This window comes from Prionailurus viverrinus, chromosome X, assembly GCF_022837055.1.
Source record: "Prionailurus viverrinus isolate Anna chromosome X, UM_Priviv_1.0, whole genome shotgun sequence".
In the NCBI taxonomy this organism is placed as follows: Eukaryota; Metazoa; Chordata; class Mammalia; order Carnivora; family Felidae; genus Prionailurus; species Prionailurus viverrinus.
Window position 1 is genome coordinate 6,420,679 of NC_062579.1, and position 20,966 is coordinate 6,441,644.

The window sequence follows — 20,966 nt, forward strand, 5'->3', positions numbered from 1 at the left end:
TGGGGCAGAGACAGAGGGGAACACAGAATCTGAAGCAGGCTCCAGGCTCTGAGCTGTCAGCACAGAACCCGATGCAGGGCTCGAACTCACAAACTGCGAGATCATGACCTGAACCGAAGTCGGACGCTCAACCAACTGAGCCACCCAGGCGCCCCTGTCTGGGAAACTTTTAATTTCTCTTTCTGTTTTGAATTACAGCCTTGCTGGATAAAGAATTCTTGGCTGCATATTTTCATGATTCAGGACATTGAATATATCCTGCCACTCCTTTCTGGGCTGCCAAGTTTCTGTAGATAGGTCTGCTGCAAATCTGATCCGTCTTCCCTTTTAGGTTAAGAACTTTTTTCCCTTGTTGTTTTCATGATTCTTTCCTTGCCTGAATATTTTGTGAATTTGACTGTGATATGCCTTGTTGACGGTTGGTTTTTGTTGAATCCTATGGGAGTCCTCTGTGCTTCCTGGATTTTGATGTCTGTGTCTTTCCCCAGGTTAGGAAAGTTTTCTGCTATGATTTGCTCACATAACCCTTCTACCTCTTTTTCTCTCTCTTCATCTTCTGGGACCCCTATGATTCTGATGTTGTTCCTTTTTAATGAGTCACTGATTTCTCTAATTCTTAAATTGTGCTCTTTTGCCTTAGTCTCCCTCTTTTTTCCTGCTTCATTATTCTCTATAAGTTTGTCCTCTATATCACTGATTCTCTGTTCTGCCTCATCCGTCCTTGCCGCTGTGGCATCCATTCAAGATTGCAGCTCAGTTATAGCATTTTTTATTTCATCCTGACTAGCTTTTATGTCTTTTATGTCCACAGAAAGGGATTCTAATCTATTTTTGACTCCAGCTAGTATTCTTATTATCATGATTCTAAATTCTGGTTCAGAAATTTTGCTTGTATCTGTGTTGGTTAAGTCCCTGGCTGTTGTTTCTTCCTGCTCTTTCTTTTGGGGTAAATTCCTTCGTTTCATCATTTTGAAGGGAGAAAAGGAATGAATGAGGTAAAAAAAAAAAGTTAAAATTAGAAACAACACACACACAAATCAAATAAATGATGCTATACCCTAGGTGTGTTTTGGTCTGGGTGTTGAAAGTGGCTTGATAGATTAGAGAAAAAAAGGGGAAAGAAAAAAAAGGAAATAGTTTGAAAATTTGAAAAAAATGAATACACTGAAATAGAATAAAATGAAATGATGGAAGTAAAATAGAATTTGAAAAAATTTACACAAAAGTAAAAAATATAGTAGAAGAAAAATTAAAGAAATATATCTTTAATAAAAGTTGAAAATAAAAATAAATTTTCTCTTTCTGTATTCAAAAAAAAGAAAAATTAAAAAGAGAAAAAAAAGAAAATTGAATAGATGGACCAGCGAACGGACTGAAATATGACTGAAATTACTTTCTTTTCCTCTAGAAGTCAAACTATGAAGCACTTTATAGTCCACAAACTAAGCAGGCAGAAAGACTTGTGTTGTTCCTGAAGAGCAAGGTTGGCCCAGTTGGGCGGGGCTTAGTGTAACAGCTCCATTCTCCACTAGAGGGCGCTGCTTAGCTTACTGGGGTGGATTGTTGTGGCGCTTGTAGGTGTGTATGCGCATGCGCGGGAACAGTGAAAATGGCATCACCCAGCTAACTGGTCTCCAGGATGGAAACTCTGTTCTCCTGGATCAGCAATCACGCACCTGTCCTTTGTCTTCGTCTTCCATCCACTCCCTGCTTTTACACTGTCCGTGACCAAGCCCCAAGCAGCACCTCCCTCCTGAGTTTTATCTCAGATGCAGCTGTTTTTCCCGACCCCTCACTTCTGAGGGACTGCGGCTTTGACCCGTTCTGCCCTTCTGCAGGAGGGTCTCACCAAGCAATGGCTGAGTGCCAGCTGCACCCAGGAACGTTCATGGGACCGTGCTGCTTCCAATGCCCAGAGACTGTGGCGGGGTGCCATCCCGCCCCAGAAAAAGTTCATGCAATCATGTAGCAGCAGCATTTCAGGGATTATGGAAAATCACAACATACATCTGGCACCAGGCTTTACCCTTAATGACCTGTTCAGTGAATGTGGTTGTTCACCCGGGTCCACTGGGGCCTTTGCCTCTTGGGGGGCCACACAGCCTCTACCAGATGTCCTTCCAGCAGGGGAACTGTCTCTCCCCGTGTGGCCCCAAGACCCCTGGACTTCACTCTGCTCCTGAGGATTCACCCTTCCCACCAGAGCACCACCAGATATCAAGCTGCAGAGTTTCAGACTCTGTGCTCCCCCTGTTTATAGAGTCTTAATGGAATTTAAACCCTTTCCTTTCTCCTTTCTCCCTTTTTAGTTCAGTCCCTGTGGCTGTTTCCACTTTTCCACTTTCTCTCCAGCCCCTTTTGTGGGGGAGTTCTTTTCCCATATTCTCCCCCCGTCTCTGTCCTCTCTCCACAAGCAAAAATAGCTCCATGCCCTATGTTGCTTCTCTCTCTCCCCTAATTCACCTCTCTGCACTGTGTACCTGCTGAGTTCTGTGTTTCAGGTTGTGCACATTGTTGTGTTAATCCTCAAATCAGTTTTCTACGTGTGCAGGATGGTTTGGTGTTGGTCTGGCTATATTTCATGGATGTGAGATGCGAAAAAACTTCCATACTGTTTGAGGTTCTTAAATTAGTCATCCTAGACTCTGGGATTTCATCTGATCGTTTACATCATCCGTGGGGTGGTGGCCATCACGGTGCTTGTAGGCATCTTCACCAAGCTCCCCACCAAGAGTTTTGATGGAAAGAGTTATAGAATTAGGGTCAAATAAAAGTTGATGATTGTCTTTTTCCAATTTAAGGTTCCTTCCTGAGGAATTAGAAGTGATAAATCTGGCATGGATTTAAATGGATTTAATTAAAACATGCTCTAACCATAGGTGTGATATAAAAGTCTACAGCCTTCCTGGCAGGTGTGGAATCCATTGGGAAGGAGGAGAGGGCATTAGGGAAGCCTATTTAGCATGTGTCTTGCCTTTATAATAGAAACTACACCATGCAAAATTTCATACCATATTACTGACTGATGGTGATCCATGGAATGAGGAGTGAGGAACTCTGAGGGGAGACATTGGTTGAGGATCCCGGAGATAAGGTTACTCAGTTTAATGTGACTAATTAACTGAGTAAGGACACAGGGAGTGTTACATGATGACAGTGGAGGAGGAGCCTGAGGCAACAAAGATCTGACATGTGGCCCAGGACAGGTACTCAGTTTGTTGCTTCTTTATGCATTCGCTTTTCCTTTTATGATCTCTGGCTCGGAATAAGAATAGATGTAGAACCTGGTTCCATAGAGCTCCAGAAATAGGCTTCCCTGATGCTGTTAGAAATCTAACATCTTCTCAGGGAAATGCTGGGGCTTGTTTGCTTTGAAATCGACCCAGATATTAGAACTACCAGTCGAACCAAGTGCTTTCTACTGTCCTCAGCATAGGACATATGAGTGAGAAGAAAGGTAGAGTCTTTTCCTGGGAGAGACATCTGTCAGGATGGCATTTTGCCAGCAACCTGGGGAGTCAGACCCAGGTAGATCCTCCTTCCCACTTCCAGAAACTTTTCCTACCAAGTGGAGACTCTGTCAGAGGAATTCTCTACCGTTTTGTTGTTGGTTCTTAGATGTTTATTTATTTATTTTGAGAGAGAGAGAGAGAGAGAGAAGGAATTCCAAGTAGGCTCCACACTGTCCCACACAGGGCTCAAGCCCGCGAACCATGAGATTATGACCTGAGGCAAAATTAAGAGTCGGATGCTTAACCCACTGAGCCACCCAGGTGCCCCTATCCACTCTTTTGATATAGCTCATTCTTACGATGTTCGTGCAACTAAAATTGAGTGAGCGCCTACAATGTACACCAGTTGTCACTGTGTCCAAGTGCACTTGCAGAGAGTCATGGAACCAATGGTGACCAGTCTTCCCTCTTCTCTACAAGACCAGGCCTCAGGTGAACATGTATCCTTGGGGTGAAAAAGAAAACTCCTGTGGGAAGGGGGAGCCATGTTGTAGCAGTCAACATCTATGTGTGTGAAGGACTTTCTGGAAGGTCTACCCAGCCTCCATGCTCCATTTGGTCCTGCCATAATACTTAAAACCATCCACACGTTGCTCATCGCTATGTGCTAAAGAAAACGAGACCTAGGGGCACCTGGGTGGCTCAGTTGGTTAAGCGTCCGACTTTGGCTCAGGTCCTGATCGCACAGTTCATGGGTTCAAGCCCTGCATAGGGCTCTGTGCTGACAGCTCGGAGTCTGGAACCTGCTTCAGATTCTGTGTCTCCCTCTCTCTCTGCCCCTCCCCCGCTCATACTCTGCCTCTCTCTGTCTCTCTCTCTCAAAAATAAAAACACTTAAAAAACAAAGACAACAAGAGGTAAATCATTAACACTTCAGCTGTAATTAGATCCTCTGTCTCCTTCTATTAAGAAAGAATAGGTCTCTTGGGGCGCCTGGGTGGCGCAGTCAGTTAAGCGTCCGACTTCGGCCAGGTCACGATCTCGCGGTCCGTGAGTTCGAGCCCCGCGTCAGGGTCTGGGCTGATGGCTCAGAGCCTGGAGCCTGTTTCCGATTCTGTGTTTCCCTCTCTCTCTGCCCCTCCCCCATTCATGCTCTGTCTCTCTCTGTCCCAAAAATAAATAAACGTTGGAAAAAAAAAAAAAAAAAGAAAGAAAGAAAGAATAGGTCTCATACATTCCAAACCTCTTTTATCTTTTTAAAGGCTTCATCCTCCCCTATGACCAGCTTTGGTAAGAATATAAAATCATCAGGCCTGGAATATGTCATATAACATCGCACTTATCTTCCTCTTCAATTTAAAATGTATACTTAATAAACAAATGCCTTTTGAACAACTAATATGCACTGGATCCTAAGGTGGGTTCAAACATGGCCCAAATCCACCAACTGGTCAATGGATGAATGAAATGTGATCTCTCCACACAGTGGAAAGAAGCCAGGCACAAGAGACCACAAGTTTTATGAGTCCATCTATACAAAAATGTCCAAAAGAGGCAAATCCATAGAGGCGGAAAGTGGTTGCCTGGGCCTGGGGGTTAAGAGAAGATAGAAAGGGTTAATGGGCACAGGATTTGTTGTTGGAATGATGCACGTGTTCTGAGTGTAGTGATGGTCGCACAACCTTGACTCTACTGACAGCCTTATTTCTCTTCTTTTATTTTGGGTGGCAGTACTAGCATGGCCCCACCATGTCAGAAGCTGCTAGCAATTCTACCCTATACTCTTGAAGTCCTATCAGCTCTCTTTGGTTCTCTGCTTTTTTCTTGGAGCTGGCAAAGATTTGCCAAATCCCTGTTTGGCACTGATCTCTGATTATTGGCCTCTGTAAAGAACCCTGAACCACAGAGACTGGAATGCCCAGTTCTGGTCATAGTGAAGGAACTGGGTGACTCTGGGGAAAATCACTCCACCTTTCTGAGCATGATTATTCATTTGTAGAGTGGCCTAAATGATCCCCAAGGTATTTTCAAATATTACTACTGTATTAGTTTCCTAGGGCCACCATAACAGAGTACCACAGACTAGGTGGCTTAAAACATTAAAAGTATACTGTCTCGTAGCTCTAGAGGCTAGAAGTCGGAAATTCAGCTTCCTCTGAAACCTCTATGGGAGGGTCCCACCCTGCCTCTCCTAGCTTCTGGTGTTTGCTGGCAATCCTTGGTGTGGTTTAGTTTGTAGATGCGTCACTCCAGTCTCGGCCTCCAGTGTCACATGGCTCTCTTCCTTCCATGTCACCTCCTCTTCTTTTTAAAAAATTTTTTTAATGTTTATATTTTTATTTTTAATGTTTATGTATAATGTTTATTGAGAGAGAGACAGTGTGAGCAGGGCAGGGGCAGAGAGAGAGGGAGACACAGAATCCGAAGCAGGCTCCAGGCTCTGAGCTGTCAGCACAGAGCCAGGTGCGGGGCTCGAACCCACAAACTGTGAGATCATGACCTGAGCCAAAGTCGGATGCTCAACCAACTGAGCCACCCAGGCGCTCCTCTCTCCTCTTCTTATATGGACATCAGTCATATTGGATTAAGGCTTCCACCCTACTCCAATGTGGCTTCATCCTAACTAATAACATCTACAATAGCCCTATTTTCAAAAGAGATCACATTCAGAGGTACTGAGGGTTAGGGCTTAGACATAAAATTTGTGGCAGGTCAGGGGACACAACTCAACCCATAACAGCCATGGCTTTTCTTCTTTAGCAATGACTTCGAATTCCATGAAAATTGAAAAAGTCCTTGTGAATGGGAAAGTCTTTTATGATGGTTGAAAGAATAGGCAATTTCCCTCCCAGCTGTTAATAAAGCTATTATGGTGATATGGCCAGGTTTCCACTGTCATTATCCTTGAACTTAAAGCCATAATAGTATCCATTATTTCCAATGAGTACAAAAGAAGGTCACACAATTGTGTTCTCTTCCTCTCTGCCCTTGAGTGCTTTTAGGGAATGGGGGACTTGATGAAGCCCCGTGTCTTACTCAACAATCACGTAGCCTTAGAGGATACAGGGCAACAGATAACTGTTTTGAACCTGAAGTGGACATCTCAGGACTTCCTGTGCCAATGACCCCGAATGGAAAATGGTCTTCATAAATGTCCCCCCAGGGGTGCCTGAGTGGCTTGGTCGGTTAAGCGTCTGATTCTTGGTTATGACTCAGGTCATGATCTCACAGTTTTGTGGTTTTGAGCCCTGTGTTGGGCTCTGAGCTGGCAGCTCAGAACCTGCTTGGGATTCTCTTTCCCCCCAACTCTGCCACTCCCCCACTCACACACTCTCTCTCAAAATAAATAAATAAACTTAAAAAAAATAATTATAAAAAATAAATGTCCCTCCAGTGCACAAAGAGATTTCAAATACGTAAGATATTAACAGAAAAACAAAAACCAAAACGCCAATTATGATAGCAGAATATTGTCATCGGGAAACTGTTGGAGGTTTTTTTGCTTCTTTCCTGTGGGAAATACATTTCCGGGGGTCGAGAGAAAAGACCCCTCTGTCATATTGTCCCAGTGTTCTTCTCCTCTGACATTATACCTGTACTGTTCTGGGGATAAGTCCCTAGTTACGATAACACCAGAGGATCACGGACGATCAAGAGCAATGTCTGGGCTTTTGCAGGAAAAGCCCCAAATGCAGTTGCCAAAAGCCAAAAATCTGAGGCTCGTTGACTCTACCATGTCCCTCCCACCGGCAACCATTTATATGTTTATTTTTTTTAAGTTTTACTTATTTATTTTGAGTGAGAGAGAGTGTGTGTGTGTGTGTGTGTGTGTGAGCAGGGGAGAGGCAGGGAGAGAGAGAAGCCTAAGCAGGCTCTGCGCTGTCAGCACAGAGCCTGATGCAGGGCTCCAACTCAACAAACCGTGAGATCATAACCTGAGCCGAAATCAAGAGCTGGATGCTGAACCGACTGGACCACCCTGGCACCCGTCACATGTAACCATTTATCAAGTACTCTTGATTTGACCTCCTAAATTTCTCTCCCATCCATCTTCCATTTCCATCATCGGCACCCCTTGTCCCAGTCAGCATTTCCCATTGGCTTCTGGATCTCCGTTCTGGTCCCTCCAATTCAGTTCCAACCGCCAGAGTGATTCTTGTAAAAGGTGTGACTTCTGAATTAAGTTTGAAATCTTAACTCCTGAACAAGATGCAGAAGAGCCTCTGTGACCTCCCCTTTGCCTGCCCCTCCAGCCTCTGCTCGAAGTACCCTCATCACTAGCCTTTGGTTCCTACTGAGAACACACCAAATTCTCTTGCCTCAGCAATTATACACACACTAGTGCCCTGAGTCACCACTTCCTCCAGACTTCACTTAGCTAATTCCTGCTCCTCCTACAAGAAGTGGTTAAATGTCTCTTAGAGAGGCTTTCCCCTAATTTCCAAATTTCACTTAGCTGCCCCCTTATATATCATCTTAGCATTTATCACAAGTTTTGTTGGGTAGATAATAGTGAAATGGATGGAGTGGTATTAACACATGGGTGTTCCTTTGGACTGTAGGCTTCAGAGATGAGGGAAGGTGCCTTTTGCCCATGACTCTGTCCTTAATATTCATTACTATGCCTGATACACAATAAGCATTCTCAAGAAATAGTTTTCAAGTGATTGAATGAATGAATGAATGAATGTTTAGAGAGACTTGTCGAGCTGCACACCAGGACAGATGTGGTGTGAGTAGGAGGTCACACTGCAGCATCTATGGAGGGGGGAAGGACTTCTTCCCTCTCCATTTCCCACCTTCCCACTCCCAGGAGCAAGCATGCCGGTTGTGTCTTGGGTACCATACAGCGCCAACAATCTCGGAGGCCATGATGCTGACTCCATGAGGCTCTGAGCCTGGGCAAGAATTATTTGCATTCTTATCTGAATGTTGGGCTGTGGTTCAAAGCAGGTAAAGCATAGACAAAGAAGGAACCAAGGGAAGATATCATGAAACAGAAGTAAGTTGACTACAAACTGTATATAGAGACCATGCGATAGTCCACAAACAAATACAGCAAGTCTGAAATCAGGCCCCCAGAAGGTGGTTCCTGACTGTATCAGCAGGTTTGCAGGTGCTGTGGCAGCATTCTGAGCAAAATCTCCCCAAGTTAGCCCCATACCACGTTAGTAAGTACTCCACCAAAAATGTTCCTGAGGTCAAATAAGTTTGGGAGCTGCTTGGTCATTATATTATTTCTTTGTTGGTTGGTTGGTTTTGTTGTAGAGAGAGAAAAAGAGAAGGGACTGGGACAGAGTGAGAGAGAGAGGGGGGGGAGAGAGAGAGAGAGAGAGAGAGAGAGAGAGAGAGAATCTTAAGCAAGTTCCACCCTCAGTGTGGAGCCTGACACAGGGTTTGATCATACTCCCCTGGGGTCTTGACCTGAGCCAAAATCAAGAGCTGGACGCTCAACCAACTGAGCCACCCAGGGACCCCATTATAGTATTTCTAATAGGCATTGTGATCTCCAAGAGGGAGCGATATTACACTGCGTCCCAACTTATTAGACCATGGATTCCTTTTTTTTTTTTTTTTTTTGCAAGGCAACTGTTGAATTTACTGTTCTCTCTCTTCCTCTTTGGAACTGCTGATGTGAAGGCCTGATAGAGAGTCAGCCACGCTAGTGAGCCCGTGGAAGTGTTTCCAGATATATGTTGACAGTTACTATTCTGCTATGAATTGTGTGTGTTTTTTTAAGTTTATTTATTTATTATTTAGAGAGAGCAGGGGAGGGGCAGAGAGAGGGAGAGACAGAATCCCAAGCAGGCTCCACGCTATCAGGGAGGAGCCTGACTCAGGGCTCAAACTCACAACTGTGAGATCGTGATCTGAGCCAAGATCAAGTCGGATGCTTAACAGACTGAGCCACTCGGGTGTCCTGGATTTTTGTGTTTTAAAAGCAGAAAAAAAAATAATTTAGGCCACATGCCTTGAGGCCTTTATTGCCCCCTGATTGGCTCCTTGAACTGGGCGCACTAGGTCTCCAGAAGGAACATTATTGCTTCTAAAGAGAGAAGTGACAATAAAGCAGATTATAATGCAGAAGCAGTAAATAATGAAACTGTAAAAATGAGAACACACCAAATTCTCTAGTATAAGATGAAGTGGTTAATATTCATTTCTAAAACATTATTAGCCATATAAAGGATAATTTTAGTACTCGAACTGAAAAGAGACATGATACTAATCTTTGCTGTGGCTGAACGTGCTCTCTAGTGACTTAAGGAATATTGTGGTTTTGAAGATGTTAAATCCAGTGGAAATGACTAAAGTGGTTAGTCTCTAATCTTGAAGGAATTTCCACCATTAAATCAGCAAACCAGATCCAACCAAGACTGGATACTCTAGTGATACTGCTTGCATTGGAAACACTATGATATGCGTACATGTATGTAAAATATATACATACAGATACATGCAGAGAAGTATCTATATATAGATAAAGAGAGTCATTAATGACTGGTCAGTAGATATTAAGATACTAAGGGGGCATCTGGGTGGCTCAGTCAGTTAAACATCCAACTCTTTTTTTTTAATATGAAATTTATTGTCAAATTGGTTTCCATATAACACCCAGTGCTCATCCCAACAGGTGCCCTCCTCAATGCCCATCACCCACTTTCCCCTCTCCCCCACCCCCTATCAACCCTCAGTTTATTCTCAGTTTTTAAGAGCCTCCTTCCCTCTCTGTAACTTTTTTTCCCCTTCCCCTCCCCCATGGTCTTCTGTTAAGTTTCTCAGGATCCACATAAGAATGAAAACATATGGTATCTGTCTTTCTCTGTATGACTTATTTCACTTAGTATCACACTCTCCAGTTCCATCCATGCTGCTACAAAAGGCCATGTTTCATTCTTTCTCATTGCCAAGTAGTATTCTATTGTATATATAAACCACAACTTCTTTATCCATTCATCAGTTGATGGACATTTAGGCTCTTTCCATAATTTGGCTATTGTTGAAAGTGCTGCTATAAACATTGGGGTACAAGTGCCCCTATGCCTCAGCACTCCTGTATCCCTTGGGTAAATTCCTAGCAGTGCTATTGCTGGGTCATAGGGTAGGTCTATTTTTAATTTTTTTTGAGGAACCTCCACACTGTTTTCCAGAGCGGCTGCACCAGTTTGTATTCCCACCGACAGTGCAAGAGGGTTCCCGTTTCTCCACATCCTCGCCAGCATCTATAGTCTCCTGATTTGTTCATTTTAGCCACTCTGACCGGCATGAGGTGATATCTGAGTGTGGTTTTGATTTGTATTTCCCTGATGAGGAGTGACGTTGAGCATTTTTTCATGTGCCTGTTGGCCATCTGGATGTCTTCTTTAGAGAAGTGTCTATTCATGTCTTCTGCCCATTTCTTCACTGGATTATTTGCTTTTTCGTGTGGAGTTTGGTGAGTTTTTTTTTTTTAGTTATTTTCTTTTTACATTTATTTATTTTTGAGAGACAGAGAGAGACAGTGTGAGCAGGGGAGGGGCAGAGAGAGAGAGGGAGACACAGAATCCAAAGCAGCCTCCAGGCTCCGAGCTGTCAGCACAGAGCCCAATGCGGGGCTCGAACCCACGAACTGTGAGATCATGACCTGAGCCAAAGTCAGACGCTTAACCAACTGAGCCACCCAGGTGCCCCTGGTGAGTTCTTTATAGATTTTAGATATAACCCTTTGTTCGATATGTCATCTGCAAATATCTTTTCCCATTCCGTCAGTTGCCTTTTAGTTTTGTTGAAAGTTGGGATAGAAGGAACATACTTAAACATCATAAAAGCCATTTATGAAAAGCCCACAGCGAATATCATCCTCAATGGGGAAAAACTGAGAGCTTTCCTCCTGAGATCAGGAACACGGCAGGGATGTCCACTCTCACCGCTGTTGTTTAACATAGTATTGGAAGTTCTAGCATCAGCAATCAGACAACAAAAGGAAATCAAAGGCATCAAAATTGGCAAAGAAGAAGTCAAGCTTTCACTTTTTGCAGATGACATGATAATATACACGGAAAACCCTATAGACTCCACCAAAAGTCTGCTAGAACTGATACATGAATTCAGCAAAGTCTCAGGATACAAAATTAATGTGCAGAAATCAATTGCATTCTTATACACTAACAATGAAGCAACAGAAAGACAAATAAAGAAACTGATCCCATTCACAACTGCACCAAGAATCATAAAATACCTAGGAATAAACCTAACCAAAGATGTCAAAGATCTGTACGCTGATCACTATAGAAAGCTTATGAAGGATATTGAAGAAGATACAAAGAAATGGAAAAACATTCCGTGCCCATGGATTGGAAGAATTAATATTGTTAAGCATCCAACTCTTGATCTCAGCTCATGGTTTGTGAGTTCAAGCCCTAAGTCAGGCCCATTGCTGACAGTGAGGAGCCTGCTTGGGATTCTCTCTCTGCCCCTCCCCTGCTTGTGCTTGAGCTCTCTCTCTCACACATACACAAAAGAAATAAACTTAAAAAGAACATACTAATTGAATGAAATTTAAAATAAAGAAATTAGGAACACAAGATGCCACAACATCTCATTTTTATTTAATGAAGAATTTGTTTATTTAAAATCATTTACTTATTTTAAATAAAGAAATTCTGAGGAAATTGCATGCCACAGCAATTTCTCTATTTCCCTTTAAATGATTTTTCCACCCTCCATTTTGTAACGGCAGAGTCACTGAAAAGCATCATCTCATCAAAAAGAAAACACAAAAAAGACAAAAATCCCAGGAGCACCTGGGCGGTTCAGTCATTTAAGCGTCTGACTCTTGGTTTCAGCTCAGGTCGTGATCTCACAGTTCCTGGGACGGAGCCCCGAGTTGGGCTCTGCACTGAGCAGGGAGCCTTCTTGGGATTCTCTCCCTCTACCCCTCTCCACCCTGTGAGCATGCATGTGCGCTCTCTCTCACACAAAAAATAAATAAATAAAATAAATAGATGAAAACAAAACAAAAAAAGAAAGACAAAATCCTGAAGATGCCCTCAGAGGTATTTCTTCTTCTGGTTCAGTGCATACACTAAAAAGTGGCTAAAGGTGAACAGGTATCTGCTGTGTAAGCTGGTGAACAAGAGAAGAAAGAACTGGGAGGATGGGGTGAGGGTGCAGGTCAGAGAAGAAGCAAGGCTGGGGTGAGAGGGAAAAACCAGTGGAGGGAAGGAGCAGAAAATAGCTCCACCTCACAGGCTGTGATAACCCACAAACCACCTGTGATCTTTATAGGACTTACTGTTTGACAGATATATGAACGAATTAAGGGGTAAGAAGTACATAACAAAGATGTTTGAGTGGAACTTCCAAAAGAAAGTTTAAAATTTATGTCAGTATATTGATCCTTCCTTCATGAAGCATGTTTAATTCAGATAAAATTTGCCATAGTAACATACATGTTCAAAGATACATTTTTAGGTTTATTTTGAGAAAGAGAATGTGTGTGTGTGTGTGTGTGTGTGTGTGCGCGCGCGTGCCCGCATGTGCGTGAGTGGGGGAAGGGCAGAGAGAGTGGGAGAGAGAGAATCCAAAGCAGGCTCCGCCCTGTCAGTACAGAGCCGGATGTGGGGTTTGAACCCATGAACTGTGAGATCATGACCTGAGCCAAAGTCAAGAACCTGATGCTTAACCAACCGAGCCACCCAGGCGCCCCCAACAATGCATTTAAATTTTATGTATATGTTTTCTTTTTTTTTTTTTTATTTTTTTTTCAACGTTTATTTATTTTTTGGGGGACAGAGAGAGACAGAGCATGAACGGGGGAGGGGCAGAGAGAGAGGGAGACACAGAATCGGAAACAGGCTCCAGGCTCTGAGCCATCAGCCCAGAGCCCGACGCGGGGCTCGAACTCGCGGACCGCGAGATCGTGACCTGGCTGAAGTCGGACGCTTAACCGACTGCGCCACCCAGGCGCCCCTTTATGTATATGTTTTCATTTAATAATCAGAAATTTGTGTTTGTGTTGAGCCAGAGTTCTTTCTCCGTAGTATTCCACCTATGGGGCACCATCTGGACATGAGTCTTCCTGAATTCCGGAAGCACAGACCCAGCAGAGATGACCCTGGACAAATCGCAATGGGGAGTGATGCCTGGTTAGGGCTGGTGAGGACGGGAATGCATGAATCAGACGCACGTTGTAAGGCGACAATCTGCACACTGTGCAGACTGAATGGATTTATGGAGCAACACTCAGGCAGGCTTCGAGGCAACACTAAAGCCTTTGGCCTGACAAAGTTGGGGTGACAAGGAGGAACCAATTGTAGAAACAGGCAAGCTTGGGGAGAAGCAGTCTTGTGTTCCAACACGTTGACTTTGGGGTGACAGTGAGATACCGTAGGGTGGGGTTTCCCAACCTTGCCCCTCCAGGGATTTTGGACTAGATAATTCTTTTGGGGGGGGGGGTGTCCTGTCCACTGTAGGAGGTTTAGCAGGTCCCTGGTGTCTGCCCACCCCATGCCGGGACCCCTTTCCCAGTTTTTGTGCTACACGTATAAGGAAAAAATATACTAAATTCTTTTTTTGCTTTGTAATTGTTTTTAACACTTATTTATTTTTGAGAGAGACAGAGCATGAGCGAGGGAGGGGGAGAGAGAGAGGAGGAAAGAGACATAGAATCAGAAGCAGGCTCCGGGCTTTGAGCTGTCAGCACAGAGCCTGACATGGGGCTCGAACCCCCGAACCGTGAGATCATGACCTGAGCCAAAGTCAGACACTCAACCAACTGAGCCACCCAGGTGCTCCTAGTAAATTCTTAAAAGAGTCCAAGTCTCTATCCAATAGCCATAGGTTATCAAAAGTTGCCCATTTTTGTCCTTAAACTTGGGAAAAAGAGGGGAGGGTTTATGTACATCTGTTCCCCAAAAGTGACTTGTTTGGAGGAGAAAGTAAGATGTTCACCAGTGTTTATGTGCGACTTAGCTTTCTCAATAACTCTTTTATTTGTTTATTTATTTATTTATTTAGCTGTAGGGAGACAGAGAACGTGCGAGCGGGGGAAGGGGTGGAGAAAGAACCTATTTTATTTTTTATTTTTTGTTTAATAACAAAAAAGGGGAGAGGGGCAGAGGGAGAGAAAGAATCTTAAGCAGGCTCCACGCTCAGCATGAAACCCAATGAGGGGCTCCATCCCACGACCCTGGGATCATGACTTGAGCCGATTCAAGAGTCGAATGCTCAACCGACTGAGCCACCCAGGCGCCCCTTGATATTTCTTGATTTTCAATTCCATCTGTTCCGGCTCTGCCTCAGTGGCTGCCATTTTCAAACCAAACCAATGGAGGCCCCCACAGTCCCACATATGGTAAAACCCAGAAATGCTAATCCATCTATAAACAGTGAGAAGGCATCTGTTGTGGAAACTGTAGGGTGAAGGGGCGCCTTCAGTGACTGTGGCTCAGTCACTTAAGCGTCCAACTTGGGCTCAAGTCATGACCTCATGGTTTGTGAGCTGGAGCCCCACATCCGGCTCTGTGCTGACAGCACGGAGCCCGCTTTCGATCCTCTGTCCCTCTCTCTCTGCCCCTCCCCTGCTTGTGCTCTCTCTCTCTCTCAAAGACAAATTTAAAAACTTAAAAAAAAAAATGTGGGGTGAGGACACCAGCCCAGGACTGAGAGTCTCCTGAAACCCAAGCGGCAGCCTCCCATCCACAGTCAAGCGTGGGTTTTCTCATGGGCAACAGGGGATCGTAGAAATAACATATAGAAATAATAGCCATTTGGTGAGGAACAACCCACCAAATTATATGTCTCCTGTCTAAACCCCCCAATAGTGAGGATTCGTACCCAACGCTTCTTGCCCCCAAACTTAACCTTCCTGCACTCCCTTCTCTGTCTCGTGTCCCATTGCTGTAAAGGCCAAATGAGATACTAGGGGGTAAATCACAACGCAAATGTAAGGGATCAGTAGTATGAATGCCCTCCCGCCATCCCTTAATTATAAAAGTACTATGTGTTTGCGGGCCCTCTTTCTCTCTCATAGCATCTTCTCTTTGAGGCACTGAATCTTCAACTTGGGCCTGTGCGCCGCCCAGAGGGCTGATTAAAACCGTCCGGGGCGAGCCCGAGAATCCGCATTTCTAACTAGTGCCCAGGTGGTGTTGCGGCTGCCCGTCGGGGACCGGCGCTGAGAACCGCTGGTCTAAACATCGCCCAAGTCCCACAGCCACAGTCAAGGATTTCCATGTCCACATTCGACAGCACTTTGCATGGCGGCACTTGCTCGTTCTGTCCCGGTCCCGGTCATTCCGCCTCCCTCCCCGACAAGACTGTGGATCCCTTGAGGGCCCGGACCACAGTTTATTCACACCCACAGTGTCACCCAGGGCGTCGCACAGGGTAAATCTTAGCTCGCAGCTGTTTAAAAAAAAAAAAAAAAAATGGGGGCTAAAATTCTGGAAGGTGATCTGATAAACATCGCTATGACGAATTATCCCCAATAACACCATTATTGTATAAATGATGCGCACATTAACCTTTTCAGCGATTTCAGAGATAACTGAGGGCAGCATCTTGAAACCGAATGAGCGTGTTTCTAACGATGTCCCTCCGAGCAAAGTTGAAGGGAAAACAGTACAAAGGGAAGGCTCGCGGGGCGCCTGGGCCGCTCAGTCGATGAAGCGTCCGGCTTCGGCTCAGGTCATGGTCTCGGGGTTCATGGGGTCGAGCCCCACGTCGGGCTCTGTGCTGAGAACTCGGAGCCTGGAGCGTGCTCCGGATTCTGGGTCTGCCTCCCTCTCTGCCCCTCCCCGGCTTGTGCGCGTGGGCTCTCTCTCCCTCTCTCTCTCTCTCAAAAATAAACATTTTTTTTAAAGGAAGGCTCATTTAGGATTCACACGAACACGGTCCAGAGAGCCCATAAACTACCAGGGGAGCGCATCTCCCTGGTCTCATTACCCCATCTGATACATTTGAGGGCAAAGCCCTTTCTGCTAAGGCCAGGCTAGTGCAGGAGATGGTCCAGCTGGGGGGGTTTACCGCCACCAGGGGGCATGCGACTCTTTCTGGCGAGTCAACACCACTCACGGCCGGTAGGGGACAGCAACACTCTGCCTAAAGCTTTGGGTTTCCCTTCACAGAGAGCTCAGGGTGTGGAGCGCTCATTGTTTGCTCTGAAACCGGGCTTCTCACCTGCCTGGGGACTCCAATTTTCCTCCAAGTGGCACAACAGCCCCGGGGCCAACGTGTTGGAACCAAGCTCATGAAAGGCTGCATCTAGTGCAAAGCGGACAGTGAACTCTGTCTCATTAAAAAACACACAAGTTTTTGGGGGAGGGGGGTCCTAATCCTGCAAGGTTTGTCCAGCTGTGTCTAAGTCTCATCCATTTCGACATTGACTGGTCAACTCAATTGGAAGTTCTTTATTGGCTCCTGGTGATGTCACACGAGGCTGGGAGAACAGGTTTTCTAGGTGTGGGGCTTTAACTTAATCCCTGAACCATCTAGAAAAAAAAAAAAAAAAGCCCTAAGGCCTTTCACCTCCTTCCGAGCCAGGGCCTCTGGTGGTAAGTAGATACTAAGCTTTTCCCAAGTGCTCCTAATAAACAACAGAAAAGCCAAGAAACGGCAATGCGAAGCGAGAGTGAGGAAAGTAAACTCTAGGGAGGAGGCTCTTACCTTTGCTGCCTGGAAGCCACTTGGGAGTTTAATGGGCTCGAGCCGTTGCCAGGGCCCCGCCCCAGGTTCTGATCAACTGGTCTGGATACTACGTGGGCGGCTGGAGTTTGGAAAGATCCCCGGGAGCTCCCAGTGAACAGCCAGGCCCGAGAGCCATTGTTCGATGTGCAACGTTTGCTCCCATGTTAATGGGATCCTCACACCCACTAACTAGATTAGGTTCCTTATGCCTCGAGCACATTTAAAATAAAACCCAAGACTTGGTAAGAAAAAGTTAGCACTTGGGGCGCCCGGGTGGCTGAGTCGGTTGAGTGAAGGACTTCGGTTCAGGTCATGAACTCACGGTTAGTGGGTTCAAGCTCCGCGTCGGGATCTGCGCTGGCAGCTCGGAGCTTGGAGCCTGCTTGGGATTCTGTCTCCCTCTCTCTCTGCCCCTCCCCGGCTCTCGCTTTGTCTCTCTCTCTCTCTCAAACAGAAACATTAAAAGAAATTTTTTTGAAAAAGAAAAAGCACAGGAGAGAGGAATAGGAACCTGATGAAAATTGAGCATAAAACAGAGTCAGGTTCTCTGTCTCTCTCTTTCCCAAATTGCCACCATTAACTGCTCCCAAAGAATACCGGCCTGCTATTTACTTTATTCATTTTTGAATGAAGCGTTTGTATTAGCTGACCTTCAAACACTTCCGGGTTGTCTAAAAGGAAGCCATGGGGCACTTTGACTTTTGAGTTACCTGGCAGTTTGTATCAAATCCCTTTAAACCCCCCCCCAACTGAGAATTACCGTTGTAGGCTGTTGTATTCTCTGGAGTACGAGGCTCCAGACACAATTTAGGTCAAGTCCATTTAAAGGTTACTACACGGAGGCCACGACTGTGAGTGGGTGAGCTCCATCCACAAAATGGCCATCTGTCATCTCGGGGGGATGGGGTGCCAGTTACGTTTTTGAACATGCTGTTAAGTCCCATAATTCTCTTCGGGAAGTCAGAGTAACGGTGCTCTCCAGGGCAGGCAGGGTCAGAGGGGTAGCGTGGCGGGGCGGGTGTGGTGGGAGGAACTAAAGCCGACAGCGTGACACCAGGCAGGTTTTTCACTGTCTCCGAACTTCACTTTGCTCGTCTCTACTCTAAGGGAATAATAACCATGTCAGGTAGTTTTTCTTTTAAAGTTTACTTATTTATCTTTTTTTTTTTAATTTTTTTTAACATTTATTTATTTTTGAGACAGAGAGAGACAGAGCATGAACGGGGGAGGGGCAGAGAGAGAGGGAGACACAGAATCGGAAGCAGGCTCCAGGCTCCGAGCCATCAGCCCAGAGCCCGACGCAGGGCTCGAACTCGTGGACCGTGAGATCGTGACCTGAGCCGAAGTCGGATGCTCAACCGACTGAGCCACCCAGGCACCCCTAAAGTTTACTTATTTATCTTGAGAGAGAGAATGAGGGCGTGAGCAGGGGAGTGGCAGAGGGAGAGGGTGAGGGAGGGAATCCCAAGCAGGCTCTGCACTGACAGTGTGGAGCCCGACTTCGGGCTCAATCTCACACCCTTGAAATCACGACCTGAGCCGAAATCAGAAGTCGAGGACGTTTAAGCGACTGAACCACCCAGGTGCCGGCACCGCCCCGGGTCGTTTTTCTTAAAAGGGATAGACCCAGACGCGCTAGTGACTGGTTCTTGGGGAGGGGCGATGTGTGGGGTTTGCAGGTGTCTGCGGTGTAAATCCTCCCACAATGGCTGATTTCAGGCTGCCAGCATGACACCAGCAAACACGGCCTTGGGACAGACGTGCACCACCGGAGACGGGCCATCTTAGGGAGCCTTCCAGGGTGCACCAGGCACTCGCAACCCATCACATCCCCGCTGTCTTCACCCAACAGGGGCCCCTGTGCTGACATAGGGTTTTACCATTTTTCAGACATTTTTACGGGTCCTCTCATTAAATTCTCGGGCAACATTGTGAAATGGCAGGGTGGCCCTTACTGGTTGTACAGACGAGAAGGCGCAGGCTCAGAGGGACGGGAACAAATTGCTGAAGGCCACAGGGTAAGTAATCTATAAAATGGGTACAGTGAGCAGAATAACGGTTCCCCCCCTAGAGAAGTCCGCATCCTAGTCCCCGGAACGCGTGAATGTCTGGGCGGCCAGGCAACCGGAAATTCAGGTTGCAGCTGGAACGAAGGCTGCTAGTCAGCGGGCCTGGAAGTAGGGAGCGGCCTCAATTACCCAGGTGGGGCCAGTGTTCTCACAAGGGTCCTGAGCCGGGCGAGAGGGAGGCAGAACAGGAGGACGGGAGGGAAACGTACCAGGGCAGGAGAGAGGCAACATTGCTGGCTTTGAGGACAAAGGAAGGCTCTGTAAGCCTAAAGGCAAGAAAGGAGATGCCCCCTGGAGCCTCCAGAGAGGGACACAGCCTTCCAGTGCCTTGACCTTGGCCCGGTGAGACCCGCGTGGGACTTGTGACCTCCGGAACCGTAAGAGAATACATTTGTGTTGCTTAAGTTGAGAAACGGATGGCAACTGTGACGGTGGCCGAAGAGCTGAGCAGGCAATTAGGCCTCCTCCTCCTTCAAGTCTCAGGGCACATTCCAGCTCCGGTGGGGGGTGAGAGGGGGCGCGGGAGGCCTCTTTCTTCCTCGATCTTTCTTTCTAGGCCCGGGCTTTCTCCCCCAAGTTGTCATGATCCGTGGCTTTTAGCACTTCCTGCGGCGGTAATGCTCCGCATCAGTCAGCCTAACCCCCCAGGGCAAGATACCATTCTCTCCCCCTCCTGCTTGCCCTCCACCAGCTTCTTCCCCAAGAGCAGGGCATCAGCGCCGGTGCAACACGCGTGAGTGTGTGCCTAAGGGACTGAATGCTCCACTCTGACCTCAGCAGTAGCGCTGACCCGTTGCCGCCACCAGAAATCGGGGCGCTGAACTCTCAGTGTTGCGGGACCATGAAAAGCTGCTCTTGGTAGCGTCGGGACCCACCTCCCCCGCTCCCTGGAGTGCAATCCGCGAGCCACAGGAAAGGTCAAGACCGCCCCTCTCCCCATGGCCCCACAGAAGCAGCCTTTCCTCCAGCTGGCGTGGGTCAGCCTCTTTGGCAGAGGAAGGAGGGTTGTGGCTCACGACCCGAGAGAAACAGGCGTGACGGACGGGCTCATGGCGCACCCGTCTCTGATGTCGCCGTCTTGGTCTCAGCAACGCTTGTGTTGGATTTGGGCCTTCGGGCTAGGCACTGGCTTACTCTGTCCTCATTGATCCAATGTGAAAAGTCCCAGGCTCGGTGCTCTGCTTACTTTTCAAGGCTTGTGAAAAAGGAATGGAGAGAGGTATGGGCGAGCCTTGAGTACTGACTGTCACAGGGTTAATACGCTAGGAGCAGATGTGACCACGTGCTGAGAGCCGGGGCTACGTAGGAAAGTTCACATTCTCACGGGAAGTGAAAGTGAGTTGCGTCACTTTCTGTCATGTGACGGCTGTGTGCTGCTGATCAAGTCACTGGGCCCCTGTTTCCTCACACATGACCTGGGGAGCCTGATACGTTCCATTTATTGATTACTTCCACGCATCCCACCCGTTCCAAGCCCTTGGCCATGACCCGTATCTTACAGTCCTATCGTTTCTCAGTGTCAGAATTGGGACCGGCTACATAGCTTGTGAGCCCTCCTTCAGAACTGGTTACATTTCCCCATGGCAGCAGCAGGACATTAAACCAAGCCTGGGGCCCTGCTGAGCGCAGGCCCCTGTGTGACCACACAGGTTGCACACCCATGAAGCCGACCCTGGGCCGTGTGACTCCAGAGCAGGGCGAGAGCACCCCCTAGAGGAAGCTGTTGCAACAACACTCCAGGGGCACAGTGGGGAGGGGCTCGTGGAGAAGAGGTGAG